Raw genomic sequence first — 20,132 nt, 5'->3', positions numbered from 1 at the left:
CTCACAGGCATTTTCCAGCAGGACTCTCCAATGGGTTCCTGTCAAAAAGAGTTTGTGTCCCTGAATCAGCATTTTCTGACTGGAAAGAAGAAATCCCAATCATTTCTTCTCATGATAAATGGGTTGATCAAGAGTCCCTGGCAGAAAGACTTTGCCCATCACTTGTGATTCAGCATGGATCTAAAAAATATATGGCAGCCAATTGGCCTAATGGAAGATCTCCCAGCCTTGCAGTGTGCAATAGAGTTAATCATTTTTAAACAACTGCATGTTTAAAATTACGTGTTTAATTATCTCCATCAGCCTCCTGCGAACAGCACACAGTTGTTCCAACACCATCAGAAAAAGAAGGTTGCATTATCAAAAACTTCAGCTATTTTCCCCGGCTAATCTAGAAAGAGAATCCCAAACTCACTGAAGTGCCCTGGGCAGACATTTAATGGCAGTTACAGGCTATTTCTTTGCTGGAAGCAAGTCTATAATAGCTTTTTAAGCATCATTCAGTCTGAATTATCTGCTCAAGACATGCATATAAATCATTCTGTATTACACAATGTTCTTTTCTTGCCCCCTTTCTTGAGTATTACTTCAGCAATGTAAGTTCTAGAAAAGAAGCAAATTTTATTTCCTTTAGTTACTCATCACAGCTAGTGGGATGAACTGAGTTATGCCAGGAATTTTTGCCCAGTTTGTCATATTCAGAGGAGTGAAATTCTATCTAATTAAGTGGGAGAGGTGTTACAGAGAGAGGAGGCAGTAGCATACTTATTATTATTCATTGTTTCACTCCTGCTTGATTTTCTGTCATTTAACTAGCTGCATATGCTCTACACTGTTACAGCGTCTGAATGATCCATCAACTGAGAGAGGGTCATTTCCTAATGCTGGGGCTATCGACAAAAAGATTTTCACAACCTAAATTAATTCCAGCTCTAATTTTCAGTTATTTTATATAGGCAACCTATCGATGTTATCTTTTTGAGTGGGTATCTGTAGGATTAAATCTCATTCTGCCTGCTTGTGGTGTTCAACAGTCTCAGAGTTGCCTGGTTGGAGAGGAGATGGTCCTGCAAGATTCTGGTAATATCATGTCCAGCCCATTGTCTCTTCAGGGAAGGCCAAGCACTTGGTGACATTGAGCAAGCAGCCTCATCTACCATTGTGCTCTTGCTGAGCTGGAGCAGGAGACATTTACATCCACATGAACATACACAGAGCTAATCATAAAATGACTTGCATTGGAAGGGATCTTAAAGATCATCTCATTCCAACCTTTCTGCTGTGCATTGGTTGCCCTCCATCAGATCAGGCTGCCCAGGGCCCCGTCCAACCTGGCCTTAAATGCCTCCAGGGATGGGGCATCCACAGCTTTTCTGGGCAGCTGTGCCAGGGCCTTACCACCCTACACCAGCTTTGGTGTAGGGAAGTCTGCTCAATCTATTTCTAGCTGATCATGAAGTATGAAAAGGGATATGTAGAGTAATTTTGGCAATGAGTGGTTAAAATGCAGCAATACTTGCAGCTTCTTTCTCTCTGAAACTGGCGCCTGGTGGTAGGACCATGATATTCCCTATCAATTGCAGGACAAAGCTTCTATATTTTAGCAGGAGTGACAAGAAGGAGAATAAAATTTGTTGCATGCCTTTTGAGCTGTGTACCTGACTATTAGCTAATTGAGACACAGCAGGCTAAATGGGTCAGTGTCCTACACAAAGGCTCAGGTGAACATAATGGGTCTGCAACCCCATCTCCACCCATCGCCCCTTAGTGTGCTGATTTGAGAATTAACCTTCCTGCCTGAACTCAATGTCCCTGAAGTGTGTCCAAGTGACATTTCTGGAGTGCAGATATCACTAAAGCTGCCCTGCAGTGTTAACATCAGTGGGATGTGCTCTTCAGTGATCTACCAGCACTATCACTGGAAGAACATTCTGATCAGTGATTCACCCCTTTCTCTTAGAACTGAAAAGAAATGTTTCCTGCTAAGAGGAAGACAAGTTTGTTTCCATAAATGGTTGAGCTGGTTTTCTGAAGCTGCCAACAAAACTACCAGGCAAACAGTGGACATGTTTACATGGTGCTGACACTCGCCTACTGGGACCACTGCTGTCTCCACCACCTCACTTCACAGAGGCCATAGACAGCTGTCAGATGATAACAGCTTTGGATAATTAGTGTCCTTAAGGGCTTGAACTGAGGGCTCAAGAATCAAAAGCTGTATTTGAGAATAGCTATTCCCTCCTCACCCCTCGAGACCAGTTGTGTTTGTCAACCTCAACAATATTATAAAAAGTAAGACTGAGAAAACCAATATTACAAACTAAATTGCACTTACTATGTCTTGAGCTTACATTTCATTAGAAATCCCTCCTTGCTCAGGATACAGTCTTTTCAAGTCGTTAACATAAATCCTGAAGTCCTTTCTCAATTTTTACTCATACCTTGGATGCTTTCTCATTAAGTTCAGTGGATGCCTCTTTGTCTGATTGAAAACTAAAAGGAGGCCTTGAGATTTGAACTAGTGGGAATTTTGCTTGAGTAAGCAGCAAGACATGGCCATGATAATAACCTTTTCTTTTTTTCTTTTCCCCCCCTTTTTCCCTATTGCTTTTCAGACAGCTCTGAAAGAGTAGGAGGAAAGCAGTCAGGACTCCCTGCCTTTTTGGTTTGTTTTTGAGGATTTGCAAAGTGTTTTTCTTTCGAATTTCTAAGCATAAGGTCATTTCAACTGAAAAGCCATCATTTTTCACTTACTAAATGTCAATTAAAAATGTTAGAGGTTTCTTTTTCCTACTAAAACAACACGAAGAAATCAAGATAATTACCAAAATGCCTAGGTCAGCAAAAATCCAGCCATTTATTGGATTGAAAAGGCCCCAAAGTTTGAACTGAATTTTGTCCTTTTTAATGTAAAAGTCTGGCTGTATCATCCCTCTGGAGACAGTGTGCAAACAAGACACATTGACAAATCTGTCTCTGATCATACAAGATAGTGCTGGATTAGGGGCTACTCTGGCTTGCCAGTCCCAGAGATCAGCGTATGTAAAGGATGCTGTCTCTCACCACAAACATGGACTACTTAGATAACAGCAACTTCACTCCTTTCCTGACCTCCTAAAAAGGCTCTTCTTTTCAAGGCAAAAATGAGAGCAAAGGCAAAATTGTATTTCAGAACTTTTGGACAGAGCAGAGCAGTTACCCCACCTTCATTAGTGGACAGTGATGGGTTGTACGGGGAAACCTCATTCTCAGAGGAAGCTTTACTTTAATCTATTTTGAAATTGGCTTAGAAATTATTTTAAAAACTAATCATAGAATCATCATAAAATCATTAAGGTTTGAAGCCAAAACTACTGAGATGATCTCGTCCTGTCAAATGTTGCTAAAGGTGACTTGGTCCTAGGCAATCTGCTCTAGGTGTCCTTGTTTGATCATGGAAATTGGGCCAGGTGACCTCCAAGAGGTCCAATTTCAGCCATTCTGTGATTCTGTGACTAAAACCCTGAGCAGATTTCTCTAAAACAAAATCAAGAACACATTGGAGGACGCAGCCTTCAGCTGGAGGGTGACAAAAAGCAGCTGCAGGACAGTAACAGCTTGAACTGCCGTAGACATTTTTGCAATTAGCATCTGAATGCACTTAGCATTTCCTGTCTTCACCTGTGGTTTTAACCTCAAACCTCCTTTGCTCTATTTAGTGCAGCTGTGCTGCTGTTTTATAGCTCCCTGTTCTGCCAGAGAAGTTCAGAAGAAGCCATGGCAGAAATGACTGAGGATGCTGAGAGTATGCCCATGCCAATCTCCACAAAAATGAGTCTTTCTTTCATACACCACAATGTAATAATGGACACTGGCCCTTGCTCAGCCTCGTTTAATGACCCATAACTGAGTGAATAATTCATTCAGTGCCTGGAGATCTTGTGCGGAGACTTGTTTTTACCACAGGGCCCTGGGGAATGAAAACAGCAATAAAGTTTCGGCTCTTAACCCATCCATTTACAAAGCCCAGTGATATTATTGCTTCCATGATCAATTTAAATGAACGTGTTGGAGTTTTACTAGCAGCCTCCTGTATTTCATGCCCCACTATGTATTTTTTCTTTCAGAGCATTTATAGCTTACACTCCTTGTGGGTTTGAAGGGAATAGGAAATTCCCAACTGCAAAGTTACACTTTTATTTAAAGCTTTAATTGTTTTAAAGAAGAGCCTTTCTGAAATTTAGCCCCTTTGGAGTTACTGGTGCTGTTTGTTATCCTGTAAACTCTTTTTAAGCTTTGGGACAGGTTAATGCTATTCAGCATTGGTGTAATTTTTCTTAGGCTGTGCTACCATGTTTATACGAGGATCTTCATTTTGCTTTGGCAGCACAGTTTCTTTTCTGCTTCTGCAAATTACAAAAAAAAAAAAAGAAGAAAAAAAAAAAGATAAAAAAAAAAAACCTTCCTAAGCTGGATTGCTTTGCAGCTGTGAAAACCTTTAATAACTTCAGTCGGATTACAACTACATCAAAGGTATTATATATCCCTGAGTAACATATTTACTGGGCTTTTCAACAGCTGTATAATTAGCTCTGAATGACTACTTTTTTCCTCCACATCTTTAAATATCCATCTTTCAAAATTCACAGAAATTCAGAGGATGGTTTTCCCTTTCACAGAAGATGCAGCCTACCAGCTTTTTTTTTTTCTTTTTTTTTTCTGAACATTCTATTTTCCCTTTTACAAAAGAAAAAATAAGAAAAATACGTTATCCCTCCATGTCCCTTGGTAACCAGAGGCAAAGTGTCAGCAACCCCCCGGCTCGCCGTGCCCCTCTGATTGATGGGAGTGACTCAGGCAGGGGACATGGGGACAGGGCCCTTTGTGGCATCCCCCAAGGAGGCAGCTTTGAGGCAGCAGCTGTCCCCGGAGCCTCTCACAGCCCCTTGCACAATGGGGGGATGGCAGAAGGTGGGGAAAGCGCTCGTGCCTCCACAAGGAGGAATAAAAGCTCCATATGTCCAAGGCTTCAACAGATGCTCTTGTGGGGCCAGCTCCTTGATCGTTGCTCCCTAAAAAAGCACCTCCATCACCGGTGCTGACAGCCCCTATAGATGGGGATGTGCCCCCACCAGGGTCCCACCATGGCCGTCAATGCTTTTTGAGAGGAGCAGAGCTTGGGGCCAACTTGGACAGCACGTGGCCAAAGCCCCTCTTCCACAGTGACCCTACAGAAATCCGCTGGGTCCCTCTTTGGAGCTTTTGTCATGTAATTACTTTTATTCTGGGACCAGGAGGGCAAATAGGCTTTAAAATCCTCCTTAGCACTGCCTGAGTTTTCTTTTTTTTTTTTTTTTCCCCCTATGCTGAATGGCAGAAGGGAGTGCTGCAGTGCCTACCTGACTGGGAGGCTTGTTGGTTTATGCCTGCTGGTTTATGCTGTGCTGGTTCATCCCATGGCAGGATGGCAGAGGAAGGTGAAGGGAAGCTGCTACATAGCCTCTGTGGAAATGCTGATTTCTTCTTTTCATTTATTCTCAAGACCACAGGACTTTGAACTCAGTTTTTCCTTTGAAACAGCCTCCCAAGATGAACTCTGAACCCAGATTTGATGCTCCACACATGGTTTTGGCACGGTCCTGCACTGTGCTGCCTGAGTGGCACCGATGTGCAGTAAAGACCCAGCTGGCTGAGCACTTTCAGGACAAACAGAGAAGACAATTTACTATCTGATTTTATGAGAGCCATTTGCACTTTGCAGGATTTTTTAAGCAGCAAAACCCTTAAGAAGCACGTTCTGAGCCTGGTACCTCGGAGAATTGCACACACATTTCCTGTCAGCAGCCGGAGAATGGTGTCTCACACCTGCTATGAAGAGATTGAAATATATCCTTAATGGCTTGATTGCTTTGCATTTCCCTGGAGATGGGATGACACACTGTGGCATGGTTTCTTTTCCACAAGGAGCATCCCGAACAGCAGAGCTGATGCTTGCTTGTACTGATGCTCCCTGGGATTTAACCTGTGCTTAAGATCTAGCTATGCTCATAGGGATGCTCCAGGCCTGGGAGGCAGCAGACATGGATCATAGGCAGTTGCAGGCAGGATCCTGAATTAGGGCTGGTTTAAAGGTCAGCTGATGGCTGGGATAAACACCCAGAGGAAAATGTTCCTAAAACAGATGCTTTGTTGCATGTATCATCCTGGGCAGCACTCTGAAAACCTGCAGTGAGAGAAGTTAAAACACATTCCTCAGTTTCCTAGCTCCATGCGGTTTGTCAGAGCATCCCACCACTGCCATATGAATGCTGCAGTGATGCCAGGAAGATACCTTCCCACCTTGGCCAGGTAGAGCCCGCGCATACCAGGGAATGGCAGAACAGGTCTTCCCCTGCATCCGCCCTGCTGTGATGCTCCACCCAAAGGCTGTCCCTGTCAGTGATGAACCTGTCATCACACAGCAAATATTCAGCACCCAAACACCATCCATTTCCAAGAAGATGAGCCCCAGCCTCTTTGATGCATGGGAAGGAGGTGCACTAAGGATGACTAAAGCACTTCTGTAGAGTACCCTTCTATTTCAGCATCTTGAACAGCTGCATGTCACCAGCCATTATCCTGCAGACCTCCGTACCAGCCCACCCCACCATGCACCCAACCTATGGAATGATTTTTAATTTCAGCAGAACACTCTGTGTCTTCTGTTGAATGTGATGGAAACTGGGAGCTTCCACCCCATGGGAACACAGTGCAGTCCCATATCACACTGATATGAAAAGGAAACAGTGGTGCTTTTCTGCCTCAGAATGTTTCTGTTTTTCAGGCACCTGAATATAAACTCTGTAAAAAGGGATTATATTAGATATGTAAATATTAATATTTATGAAATAAATCCCAAAGTTTCAACTCTTCTTTGGTTGTGGATATGTTGAAGCTTATTCCATGGAGGATGTTCTTTTGCTAACAGGTAAAAATGGTGGAAAAATCAGGACAGGTGATACCTGTTTTGCATTCCAATTAATGGAGGGAAAGCCCTGGAATTTGAGTAGCAGTTTTTTTTGTAACTTTCAATGAATATTTTCAAAGCTTTCTCAAATAATGTAATTTTCTTTGAACTTCAGTTGCTGGAATATGCCCAGAAATTTCTCACAAAGATAACCAGCTTTTCTTCTCACTGCCACTCCTTCACCTGCAAGATTCTTCAGTTGTGATTCCTCTTTCAGGTTGGGTAAAAAAAGGCTCTTCATCAGAGGGTGGTGGAACATTGAACAGGTTTCCCACCGCAGTGGTCACTGTGCCAAGGTTGCAAGAGTTCAAGAAGCATCTGGGCAACATTCTTAGTCATATGGTGGTCCTGTGTGCAGCCAGGAGTTGCACTCAGTAATCCTCAATGGGTCCCTTCCAACTCAGGATATACTATGGCTGTGATTCTCTGTTCACATTCCCTGTGCTTCTGTGTGGATCCTTCACTCCTTGCAAAGGCAGCAGGACCTGGCCATTGCAGTCAGGCTGCTTGCAGGGGTGGCTGGATGTGGTGCAAGACCAACTAACTCAGGCCTTAGTGGACCAAGTGTAAAGATGTATTCTTGTATTCTTGGGTCAGCTTTGGAGGTTTCTTGTATGTTTTGGTGTGAGGAAGAGTAAAGAATGATCCTTGAAAATATCTTTGCAAAATGGAATTGAGATAAAGTGTCCATTTTTAATTTATTTTTTTTTAACCTAGGTCTCCATGTAGCAGCAGGAGGAAAATCCATCCCACTTCTGTCAAAATCTTCAGGAGAAGATCCTGTCAAACATATGGGGATAAAATAGCACATGCCAATTTTACCCACCCTCCCTGGTCAAATCTAGTTCATTTTGTTGTCCCTGTGCCAAATTTCCAACTGTCGAGGAACAGAATAACCTCCTCTGTGAAGTCAAATGGAAAAAGCCAGCCTGAAAACCAGCTCAGGTTGACCATGGAGAATCATGCCTGCTGTCAGATTTGCCTGACCACACCACTCTGTGCTCATGCCCATCATTCCTCTGCATCAGGGCTGGGCAGGAAGGAGGCAGCCAATGTAATTCAATGCCCCGTAATGTTTTATTTACAGCCGTAAGTAACTGCATACACACCCTCAGTTTTCCTAAGCTATCCTGTTAGCTGCTGAAGAATGGGATGTTTCCAGGGTGGTTCAAAGCCAGCTGTGTCCCAGCCGAGCGCAGCACTTAGCCCCAGGAAAGCAGCCCTCCCTCCCTGTATCAAGAGCATTGTGAACTTCAAACACTTCACAGCCCTGAGCTGCCTGTAGCTAATTCTGAGACTGGGAAGCCACATCTGTTTTGAAGAAAGGGTCTGATTTTAAGTGTTTAAACTAATGGTCAGCTACTCTGTTGTGGTTTGGCAGGCAGGGGATAGGAATGAGGCTGTCCCTTCCTGTGCATGAAATCCTACCCCCAGGAAGAGATCCCCTAAATCAAAAGGGCTTTCTTACACAGAAAGCTGCTGGGATGCAATGGCACATCTCTGGAGGGAGGGCTGGCTGCGGTCTCACTGCCACTGCTGCTCATGCTCCTCTGGACCATGCACAGCATGTACATGTAGCATCTGCTGTGCATCTCCCATAGCACATGCACCATAGCCCATCACACTGCTCTGAAGCAATGAAACAGGAGATTCAGTGTTAAGAGTGGCTCCACGATCACAGCCTATGTTAGAATCACTGAGTTACCTGAAGTCTCTTGGTTTGTTAGCCCAGAGAAAAGAAGGCTGAAGAGAGGTTGAGTATTAGGGAAAGGTTTATCACCAGAGGGCAGTGGGAATTGAACAGGCTTCCCAGAGCTGTGGGCATGCCCCTGAGCTGCTGGTATTCAAAGAGCATTTGGACAGTGCTCTCAGATACAGGGTTTGGATTTTGGGTGGTCCTCTGTGGAGCCAGAAGTTGGAGTCGATCCTTCTGAGTCCCTCCGAACTTGGGCTATTCTGTGATTCCATGAATTCCATCAACCAGTATGTCTGGAGTGAAATGCTCTGGCTTTTGTCTTCTGTGTCAGTTACACTTCAAGCTGTGAGCTTGTGTAGGGTGAGGCAGTGTGGTGGATGCCCCATCTCTGGAGACACCCAAGGTCAGGCTGGACGGGGCTCTGAGCACCTGATGGAGCTGTGGGTGTCCTCGTTCACTGCAGGGAAGGTGGATCAGATGGCCTTTCAGGGTCCCCTCCAACTCAACTTTATGATGATTCTGTGATCATGGAGGTTCCAGTTACTCACAGACTATGGAGTCATACTGTATCTCTCAGTAAGAGATTTGACCTCATTGTTGTTGTGAAAATACAGTTGCCCATATTCAAAGGGCAGCCATGTGAATCGCATTTCTGCAAGATGTTTGAGAGGAAAGGCATTGAGCTTTGGGTAAAAATAAAAATAAATGATAATGTCATACAGTCGATAAAGAAAAAAAAGAAAGGAAAAGGAGGAAATGGAAACAAATAAAATACTCTACATGGTGGTTTGTAATGGATCTGACAAGTCTTGAGGCTACCTCAGTAGCATAAGCACACATTCCAGGATGCATTATGTTTTATATTGTACATGTTAAAATATTTAGTAACTACATTGCTATAAACATTGTTTTGATCTCAAAGTGCGCTGTGTTTTAAAGCCTGTTGTACTCCAGGAAGAATTACATTCTCCAGCCTCCTTAATAAAAGCCACAATCTATGATGCTCTTGATGTGCACAGGCCCAGACTACACAGTATGATGACATTCTTCAAGAGGCCTTTAATGAATTAATGCCTCTCGAAATGGTTTTAAGCTTACAAAAAGAAGATGTGTGCATGATCCTAAATCATTTGGAGCCATTTTATTCAGTGCCTATTGATTTTAGTGCCAGTAAACCTCACTACTGCCTGCCTCTGATGAGTATTACATTATATCCTCCATAGCACACAGTGGGATTTAACGGCGCCAAAAATGTAATTTCAGCACAAAATTCAGAAGTCATTATGACATCAACTCTTCTTTTCTTCCAAACTGAAGGTACCTGAGGATCAAGCCTCCGAAGGAATTGGAACTGTTTCTCCAAAATGAGTTCAGAGAACTTGCTGCTCCATCTTTGTACTGGCCATTGGAGCTGGAAGGGATTTAAAAATAAGAAATGCCAAAGTTGGTGGTTTTTTGTTTTTTTTTTTTCCTCATGATGTATGCTTTTGTTTTTGTACGGCCAAATTATTTTAATACCAGTAATGATAGATGATGATCGCTGTTCCTGTGCTTGGTACCCATCTGCAGAAAGAAGCCCTCTCTCTTCTCATCAGTGCTGCCATCTGAAGGGAGGTCACAGGGAAGGTGCTCCAGACAGTGTAAGGGCTGAAATAGCCATGCAGCCTGTGCAGAAGTGCTGATGTTCACTTGTAGTCCTCACACAGAACAACCTATGGGGGGATGTGAACTATTTCTGCCCCAGGTTGTGTGTGTTTCATAGTTTTTCCTTTCTCCTTCCCTTTTTCCCTTTTCCCTTTTCTTGTAGTTTCATTCTTTTCTTCCTTTGCTCAGAGCTCCCAGCAGTAATGTTCCCAACCCACACAGGTATTTAAGCTTTTCTAGAGTCTCACTGATGTATGCCAGCAGGAGAAACCTGTTCTCTTTGCAGTTCTCAGGGAAGAAGCTGAAGATGAGGTATATTCTCATTTCCCTATTTAAGGATGCATCTTTTTCAGCTGTGCCCTTCAGCCTAGCTCTGCAAGCCCAATGCAGCTGGTTAAGCAGGGCACAGATCTGATCCACCTGATCCTGGTCTGATCCACCAAAGAGTACTGCCATGGGACTGGGAGTTCTCCAGCTTTTAAGAACTATGAGACTTCAATTGTGTCAGTTCTCATGGAAACAATTTTGATCATTTCCAGCAAGTGAAGAGACAGAAAAAAAGAGGAATGCTGGGAAGGAAAACCATGAGCAAAGAAATTCTGCACCTTGGGAACAGTTATGGATACAATATTGTGGAGGTAATGGGTCTACAGCAAAAAGGGATGGACTATCATCAAGTCGACCTGGTCCCCTTCTGTAGTGTCCAACCAGGGAGGAGAGCTGGCTGTTTTCACCAGCAGAAGGTCTCTGAAGGGACAGATTGGTCTCTTGGGAAGGGTCTCATCCACACTCGCATCCCAGGATGGGGTGCAGGGGGGGAGGTTGCCCACCGCCTGCCTCACTGGGCTTCTGCCTTCCGGTTAAGTACTCCTGCAGAGCTGAGACAGAGTGCAAGAGCTTTTCAGCAGGCAATTAAAAGCAGAATGTTTTCTGTAATATATAAACAAGCCCATTAAGCCTGACTTTAATGGGCTTAGATTCTGTGATAAATAATTGAAAAGAAAGCTGAAAGTGAATTTCAAAGATTTCTCCCCTCCCTCCTCCCTCCCCCTCCTTTAAAATGTATTTACAATACTTCAGTACTTTATATAGCTTGAATGTTTAATCAATTGTCATTATAAAGAGTTTGGTTCCTGGAGCTTTGTGATGCTTACGTGCTAAACAAGACACTTGACTGTCAAAGACACAGGGAGAAGCAGATCATGGTTTGAGGCTTTTGAGAGAGATTGTAGTGGATGGGAAGAGCTCACTGTTGAAGTGTGGCTTCTCTCTGTAGACAAGTAGGTGAATAGCCAGCTTGAATATCTGCTGTAGCAGAGATAGGGCAATGTGATGGCAGAGAGGGCATGGGAGGGGACCTGCAGATTGCTTGCTGGATCCTGATGTTTTCTTTGTCACTTCCAAGGCAAAATCCTAGCCTCAAACAGGACAGAGGGATGGGATTGCAATTTGAAAGTAACAGTAGGTAGAACAGGTTATCCAGAGAGGTGGTGGATGCCTCACCCCTGCAGACACCCAAGGTCAGGCTGGATGGGGCTCTGAGCACCTGTCACTGCTTGTTGCAGGGGCATTGGACCAGATGGCCTTTAAGAGTTTCTTCCAACTCCAACAATTCCATGACTCTGTTTTCTGTACAGTACATGTACATGTGATGTGCCTTGCTGCCAGTATTTTTGCTGGGTTGTGTCTGATTAAGGACATCAGCGTGATGCTCTATTCCCTTCTTGATGAGTGCGCATTTATCGAGCTTCCATTAACACGAGGTTTGATGAGCTGAGAATGTCCCTCAGTGCCTTTCAACATACACATTTGTAATATCTGGTACATTAGCTAAGGCTTACCTTGCTTTAGCTTTCCCATCAACTGCAGATTCATGCGCTATGGCTGAATGCAGGACATCTCTGGAGTTTCACAGCATCCGCCCCCAGACCCCTCTTGGTCTCCCTTGCTCCTCCCTGGTGTAGGTTTAGGCCAAGAATGATGCTGACATTTCTTTGCAGAGGAAGCACAGGAGATCTCTAAACTTCAGAAACGGAGCATGGATATATGATTTTTTAATAGAAGATGGTATATGAAAGCTCTCATACATGTTTTAAGGCACTGAAGTGCTCTGGGACCTACAGAAACAGGACTCAGTGGGGAACTTTTCTTTCCTTAAGAATTTTCCCCTTGCATTGCTCCAAATGACTCAGTTTCTGTGCCTCGGTGTTTCCATGGGCTGAGAGGCTGCTTGCTCGCTGCCTTTGCTGGGATGTCAGCAGCAGTGACTGCCCCACAGCTCTGCGGGGATCGAGCTGGCACCAAAAGAGCTAATTGGAAAGAGAAGCTCTGCAGTACGAGCAGACTGGCACAGTAATATCCCTGCTAAGCAACCCAGAAATAATTGTCCAGATGGCTTTAAAAATAATAACTATATATATTTTTTAAATGATAAAAACAAAGCAAAGGAGTATGCAAATGATTAGAAACTCACAGCAGAAGGAACAAATCCTGCTCAGAGCAGCTGTGCTGGAAGCGACACAGTGTCATACCGGCTTTGCACCAGCATGCCTGAAATCACAGCTCATTCCAGCAGAATCCCCTAATCACCGTTCCATTAACTCATATAACTGTGTGGGACTAGAGGAGATTTCTCAATAAAAATGATGGATAAGTAAATTGGGAGAAGCACTCTACCACTTAGCAGGTGTGAAATGATTGACAGCCCCGGTGCTGTCGAGGGAGGGCTGTGTGCGCTGACTCCAGCATCGCTGTGTGTCGTGTGTGTCTCCAAGGGTGCATGAGATGGTGATGTCAGAGCAGGGTTAGGGCCTTATTAATAAAGCATTTCCATAAAAGCCACAGTTCCAAGATGCGGTGTCCCACACCGCCTGATGATGATGTCAGGATGCTTCTGGCCAAGAATGGTGTGACCTCCTGCTGCTTTGGGAGCTAAATGTGTCCAGGAATGCCAGAAGCACCCCATGGAGCTATGTCCAGGATGAGAACAGGAAGGCTGGGGTGAAGGCAGTGCAGCAGAATGAAAAATGGTGTCTTTGAGGATACACTTAGGGTTAGGATACACTTATTTGGGAACTTTGGAGAACCATCAGCAATTATGCAGCAGTAGGCTAGATGGAATGGAAAATGCAGTCATTTAATGGGAAAACATTGTGGAACTGCACCTTTATTCTGATTAAAACTCAGCCTGAGTTCATGTCTTCTCCTCAAAGTGGGAGTTATGGATAAGGCAGAGGTTGTTGCTGTCCCCTTTCCCTCCAGGAGCTGACAAGATGATGTAATGAAGGAAGTTCCTGAGTCCCGTGGGCACAGAGGCACTTGGCTCTGCCCTGACATGCTGCTCCTAACTCCTGCCAGGAGCCTGGTCTGCCAGAAATATCCCGGTGGCCAGCAGGAGCACCTCACCCTGCTATCACATCTTACAACGTCTTTTCAGGCTCCTCTGAGACCAGCCAGGAATTTCTCCTTGTGCTGAAATTCCCACCACAGCAGCTATATCCAGCCAGAAGGCATTTCTGAGCTATTAGAACACGTTCAGCAGCTAATTAGCAAAGAGCCATCAATGACACCACTTGGAGATGAAAGCAGCCTCCCCATTGTCTTGCTGCACCCAGGGAGACAGAAACAGTGGGGAGTCCTGGGTCTCTGCTGAGATGTGACTGGGTACACTGGAGGGGCACGGTTCCTGTCCCCATCCCAGTCCCCTTCTGATTTCCACCTCCCCATCTTAGAACATCACTATTATGTCTGGGGGGATCAATGCAGGGAAACGTCCTAGCCTGAGAACAAAGAAGGAAGGGAGGGATCAGGATTAATTTTTCTATGCAGTGCCTGGAGAATTAGGTGTTTGTTGCAGAGATTTATTGAGGGAGAAACAATGCTTTGCCTAATCCTTTGGCAGGAGGTGCTACTCTGGCTAAAGACTGTGTGATAATTAGCATTGGGAAACCCCCTGCCCCTCCTCTGCTCTGCCTCACAGGCATCTCAAGAACTATGGAATCCAGTGCTAAATTGCATCCTGGTGTGGTAAGCAGGTCCAGAGGTTGGATGGGATGGTTGGCTTCTGTTAGCCACCCCTGCAGCGTGAGCTGCCCCAGAACACCCTGAGGCCCTCTATGGTGCTGCAGTGCCAGAAGGCTTCCCCGAGCACTTTTTTTCTTGCTGGGATGCTTTTGTTGTGCTTTGCTGCCCAGTGATGCTTGTTTGATTGCTTGAAGCCCAAAGATTGGGTTCGGCACAGGCATCCCCATGGAAATTTTTCTCCTAAAGAGTAGTAGAAGAAAAAGTTTTTCCTGAGTCCATGCACTGAAAAAATGACAAATAACTGCTTGCTTGTGAAACAGGGAGGATCCCAGAGCGGGTGTCCACAGCATCATTGCAGTCGCCTCTGTTGGCAGGGAGGTGATGCTTCAGTCCCAAGTCCATGCTGAGCATCCTGACATATGAGGAAAGTCTGAAAATGGACAGGCAGAAGAACTGAAAGCTCCAGGCAAAGCAGGCTACTGGAAATCACCGCAATCACATCCTATCAACTGCCTGGTCTCCTTGCTCATCTTTTACAGAGAGCAGTTCCCTTACAGATCTGGAGGCAAGTGGCAGCAGTGAAACCCAAGATGCGCTCTGAGGTTGTGAAAGAAGCAATCAGAGTCCTGCTGGAAAAAGCCCCGAGGCTGGCTTCACTGCACAGCTGATGTGCAGCAGCGCACAGCAGCGGTGGCCATATGGTGTGCCACTGCTTCCCCTCTGCAGGTGGCTGGGAACTGGCAGGCAGAAAGGTGGGGAAAGGAAAATGATGTTTACAGAATAATTGTCCAGTGTTGGTGATGAGTGAGATGTACCAATTAGTTACAGGAGCGAAGGTTACACTTGACCTATTCTCCACCACCAGTTGTTTTTTTTTCTTTTTTTTTTTTCCTCTCAGCACTGTGCTTAATGCTTCTTCATACTGGATATTAGGAAAAGGTTCTTCACCAAAGGGTGGTGGGCATGGAACTGGCTGCCCAGAGCACTGAGTATGGCCCTGAGCTCAAGGTGTGCTGGGATGCTGCTTTCAGACATAGAGTTTGGGTTTGGGTGGTGCTACAGAGCCAGGGCTTGTATTCAGTGATCCTTATAGGTCCCTTCCAATACAACACTCTGACAAAGCCATCTATGCAAGCCAAGTTTTTCACATGTGACTAATGGTTTTGGATGGCACCATTCGGATCATCTCATGAGACTGAGCTGTGTCACACTTTGCTCACCTGAAAGGCCTTGCCATGATCTCAAGTTTGCATTGTTTTACAAACCACACAGCTTGCATAGGTACAGAACCCTGCACTCTTTATAAGGTGTGAGGATCAGCTTGGGAAGATCCAGGAGAAGAGAGGCTTTAGACAAACTCCATGAGCTCCTAGAATCTACCATCCAAACTTGGCAATATGAGAATGCTGGATCGAAACGTTTTCAGTGCATTTCCCAGTGTTGCTGGCAAAGTTTTCAGATCACTTGATATATTGTTAACAGTAGCTACGAAACTAATTAACTGAGGAAAATGGTATTTAACTGTCAATACACTTTTGGAACTCTGCCCTCTTTGCTGTAAATTTAGACATCCATTCTGCAAAACCTCCTCCTTCCCAGTTGCACAGCTCCTTGACAGCTCCTGTTTGCTTCCTCAGGCCCAAGCTGTGAGAACTGTGTTAAAGCAAAGGCTGGTGCATCTCTGCTCCTGGTCCCAGTTTGGCAGGATACCACATCCCACTGCTGCTGGGCCTGCTCTACCCTGTTGTCATGGTTCTTACAGGGCTTTCTCCCAGGTTGGAGCTTGTCCCTGCTGCATCCTTTGGAGCTTTGTCCCTACTGTGTTTGTGGAGGAGCCCTGAGAGCTGCACGGCTTCCTTGCACGGTGCAGTGCAGGCTCCTGGTACCAAAACAAGGCCTGCTGCTCCACACAATGGCCCCATGCATGCAGTGGTCTTGCAGGGAACAACAGATGACTGTGGCTTAAGAGCAGATGTGCATGATGCTCATGCTGGTTTTCTGAAGGAAATCTTTGGGGGTTGGTGGGGGAGGGGGAGTGGGGTAGGTCTTTTGCAAGAAAATATGATGGATGAGATTAAAAAAAACACAGCACAGGAGAAAACCAGCTGTAGCACCTTCACATGTGGTGGGCTTGGAGGACCTTGCTGATTTGGGGTGGTCTGAAGTGTATAATCTAATCCCATGTTTTTGAAATAAGGATGCAGGGCTAAATTGAGGTTACAAATTTGCTCCTGGATTTACAGTTTGTCCCTTTACAAGCTCAGCATAAGGAATGGTCTCTACTGACAACTGGAGAAGGCAGCAAGGTCTTTGATCCCTTCACAGCTCGTCAGGGTTGGACAGTGAGGTAGTGCCCTGAACTCCACATAGCTCCTTTGGTTTAGTTATGTGGAAACCACATTATATTATAGAATCATAGAATCATTTGAGTTGGAAGTTAGCCTTAAAGACCCTCTGATCCAACCCCCCTGCAATGCACAGGGACATCCATAACTTCATCATGTGCTCAGAGACCCATCCAGACTGACTTTGGATGTCTCCAGGGACAGATCATCCACTACCTGTCTGGGCAACAACAACAACAACAACAAAAAGACTCTGCAGATCTAGTCTGTCCTGAATAACACCAACCAAAGTGGGATCTCTGGCCATATAATTTTTTACCACTTAAATGATGTTCTGGCATCTCCCTGCTAGGTCTTTGCTTGAGTTTGGTACAGTTGAGTTTAGGATCAATAGCCCAGCTTTCCTGAACATGCTGCAGAAGACAATATGGAAAAAGCAGCAGCCAAAATAGCAACAACAGAAGTTGCAGCAGGCAGATTAGTGGCAGCAGCAGGCTCTGATCAAGCTGCTCTCCTTCTGTCACCATTCTGAGTGCTTATTGTGTAATGCTACAAACTGCTGCTGGGTACAGGGCTTTACTAGCAAGAGAGGATAAAGGGCAGTACAAAGTCTCCATAGGAATGTGTGAATCCACCTGGCTGCTCTTGCTGGATGCCCTCCCTCTGATTTGCTCACAGTGTGATCAGGCCCACCTGACTCCAGTCCAAGTCACACATCCTGGGGAAATGGTTGAGTTTTCTCTTTGGTGATTTGGTTCTAAGCCTGAGGGCTGAAGACAATGAAGCTTTGGTCACCTGCCTGCACCCCCTGCCCGTCTCCACTGTTTCTCAACGTGTTGGCCAATATCAACAACATTTATCAAGAGGCTAAAGGTTTTCAAGTTATGAAATTCCTGCAAGTTCTGTAAAAATAGGAGACTGTGTTGAAGGGAGAGGGTTGAATCCATGCCCAAGCAGCTCCTTCACAAAGCTCCTGGTGCTACCTGTCCTGTGCTTTGCTGCAAAAGTAGAGATAGAGAACATGGCACAGGCCGGTAGTACCACCACGGCATGCCCCAGGTGAAAGTGCATGGAGGAGATGGAGATGGTCAGAAGAGACCCCGGGGAAGGAGTGGGTTCTACACTGAAGATTGCTGTAGAAGGGGATCTGTTGGCATTGTGAGGGAGACTTGCACAAAACTTCAGAGGCAAACCTGTAGGAATCTAGTTTTAATTGCTTTTCTCTGCTGATAGAACCTCTTAATAATGCACCAAGGGTCTCATTTTGCTTGGTCTCCCCATGCAAGCCTGATAAAGAGGAGTGCAGCTGAATGCCCTTTAGCTTCTTGGTTATCTCCAGGCTGATTTCACTCTGATCTGCTGATATAGGATTTTGGGGAGGAGCTGCCATTCCTGTTCAGGGACTATTGTAACCCAAAGCAGCCTTGAGGAAGCTGGGGGGTGCACAGCAAATCCAGGCTATGTCAGCTGTGCCAAAGCACTGTGTGCTCTTCCAAGTGCAGAGGAAGAGGAAGGAGACACCTACTGTCCACTCACCATTGGAGCAACCATGGCCAAGAGTGCTGTTTTGTCATTTTAAACAAAAATCTGCATTATGAGAGCTTATGTAGTCTAGCCAGGGTCTAGATCAGGGCTGTGAATACACTGTGAAGCCCTAATTTCAGTATGGATGAGAGCCATGCTGGGCTTGGCCCATGTGCCCACTGCTGCCATTAAGGAATAGTCCTGCAGGTTTTGCAGCGATTCAGATGAGCTGGAAATGGAGAGCAGGTCTGAAAAGGATGAGTTTTTTCTTTCCTTCAACTTTGGAAAACAAAATAGGAGAATAAAATGCTGCAAAACATCAAGTCTGCCACCAAATTACTTTTTAAAATGCCTCCAACTTCACTAAAGTTGCACATGTTATCATTAGACGTTGCTTTTTCTGTTTCCTGCTTATACCTCTTCAAAGCTGAATGCAAAAATTAATGCTGAACCTCCTTCCCCTCATAATCAAACCTTGTAACGCTGAGAAATTCAGAGCGAAGATTACATGGAACAGTCATTTCATAACAATACAATTATGATGAAATCATTTTAGCATCTGTGGTCTGAGATGAGATTAAATCTATTTTAACGAGACGTTAGATGGGCATTTTTCTCCCATATTTTTTCCTCATGGCGCCATTATATGCAGAGTTAACTTTTTTTTTTTTTTAGTTGCTTCACATTCTGATTTTTCCTTTACAATAAATCCAAATTCTATGTGGGGAATTAAACTGAGAGCTTCTTCCATTTTTACCATTTGTTTTTGTTCTTAAATTGCTGATATACTCCCTCAATTTTAGTTTCACTTCCTCAGAATTACCATATTGTTTTTCTTCCACCCCCAATTCCCTCACATTTCCCACACCATTTCAAGACAGGCTCACCAGGCAGCACCATGATGATGTGGCACTGAGAAACGCAGTTTAGTGGGATGGTGGTGATGGGTTGAGGGTTGGACTTGATGATCTGAGTGATCTTTTCCAGCCCTCATGATTCCATGATTGTATGATTTTCAGGTTTACTCCATAGCACCACCCATCTGTAGGCTGTCTGTTCTGCAGGACCTGGACGTAATATTCACAAATTATTGACTCTCATGTACATTAGAAGCTTTGATTGGTTATATATATATATATATATATATATATATATATATATGTATATACACATATTTCCTTTGGAGCCTAATTTGGATGGTAAAATCTGGGCTGATCTCAGATTTCAAAGCAAACCCAGAGCTCTTTGGGGATTGATATAATTTGAAAAGGCATGGGCTGTTTCCATCTCGGCTGGGGAGTTTTTTCTTCTCTGCTTCAGTTACCACAGCTTCTTTCCAAAGGCACCTTCTTCCTTTGAAGGGAAATTGTCCACTTGTAGATCACCTTCCATGGTATTGGTGAGTTATCCAGCCAGCTTCACCCGCAGCCAGACAGCTGCTTGCTCATCTCTCTTTTGCTTTGAAGAATCAGGTGGACAGATGGTTGTGATCTTCTCAGAGAGCAAATCAGTTCCTTTGTCAGTGCAATCGGCTGTGAGGGCAGCCAGAGGCTTTAATTTGGGTACCTCTGCAAGAGATGGCTTCAGAGACACCCATCATCTGTTAGACCTACCAAGATGAGAGTGTTACTAAGGCACCACATTTGTTGAAACCTTCCTCCCCATAGAAAAACAAAACAAACAAACAAACAAAAAAAGTGGAGAAAAAAAAGAGCTTCATCCATTGATCCAAGGGGAGGAGCAGGAGATGGAACTGGTGTTACAGATCACAGAAGGCAGAGTGAACATGGTGGAAAAATAGATGTCATATTTTTTGTCTTCAGAGCTGGAAGGTCTAATCAAGCACGTATTGAGGAAAGGGAAAATCCTGAACTCCATCTGGTGCAGAAAAGAGTTATGCTGCATCTCTTGGAGC

General features: G+C 44.7%; 1 long non-coding RNA gene across 2 annotated transcripts in view; it reads left to right on the top strand.

Annotated features, from left to right (window-relative positions):
* Nucleotides 1–8,407, top strand: part of LOC122158300 — a 57,461-nt gene extending 49,054 nt beyond the window's left edge. For both annotated transcript variants that reach the window (XR_006168201.1, XR_006168199.1), the window contains one exon: nucleotides 7,703–8,407. This is a non-coding gene — a long non-coding RNA (uncharacterized LOC122158300). The remainder of the gene's footprint in view (nucleotides 1–7,702) is intronic.
* Nucleotides 8,408–20,132: the final 11,725 nt, after the last annotated feature.

This window comes from Centrocercus urophasianus, unplaced genomic scaffold, assembly GCF_019232065.1.
Source record: "Centrocercus urophasianus isolate 14NV4802_14NV808 unplaced genomic scaffold, USGS_Curo_1.0 seq_14, whole genome shotgun sequence".
NCBI classification, from domain to species: Eukaryota; Metazoa; Chordata; class Aves; order Galliformes; family Phasianidae; genus Centrocercus; species Centrocercus urophasianus.
The sequence above is the reverse complement of the archived record's forward strand: the minus strand, read 5'-3'. Positions and strand labels throughout refer to the sequence as shown.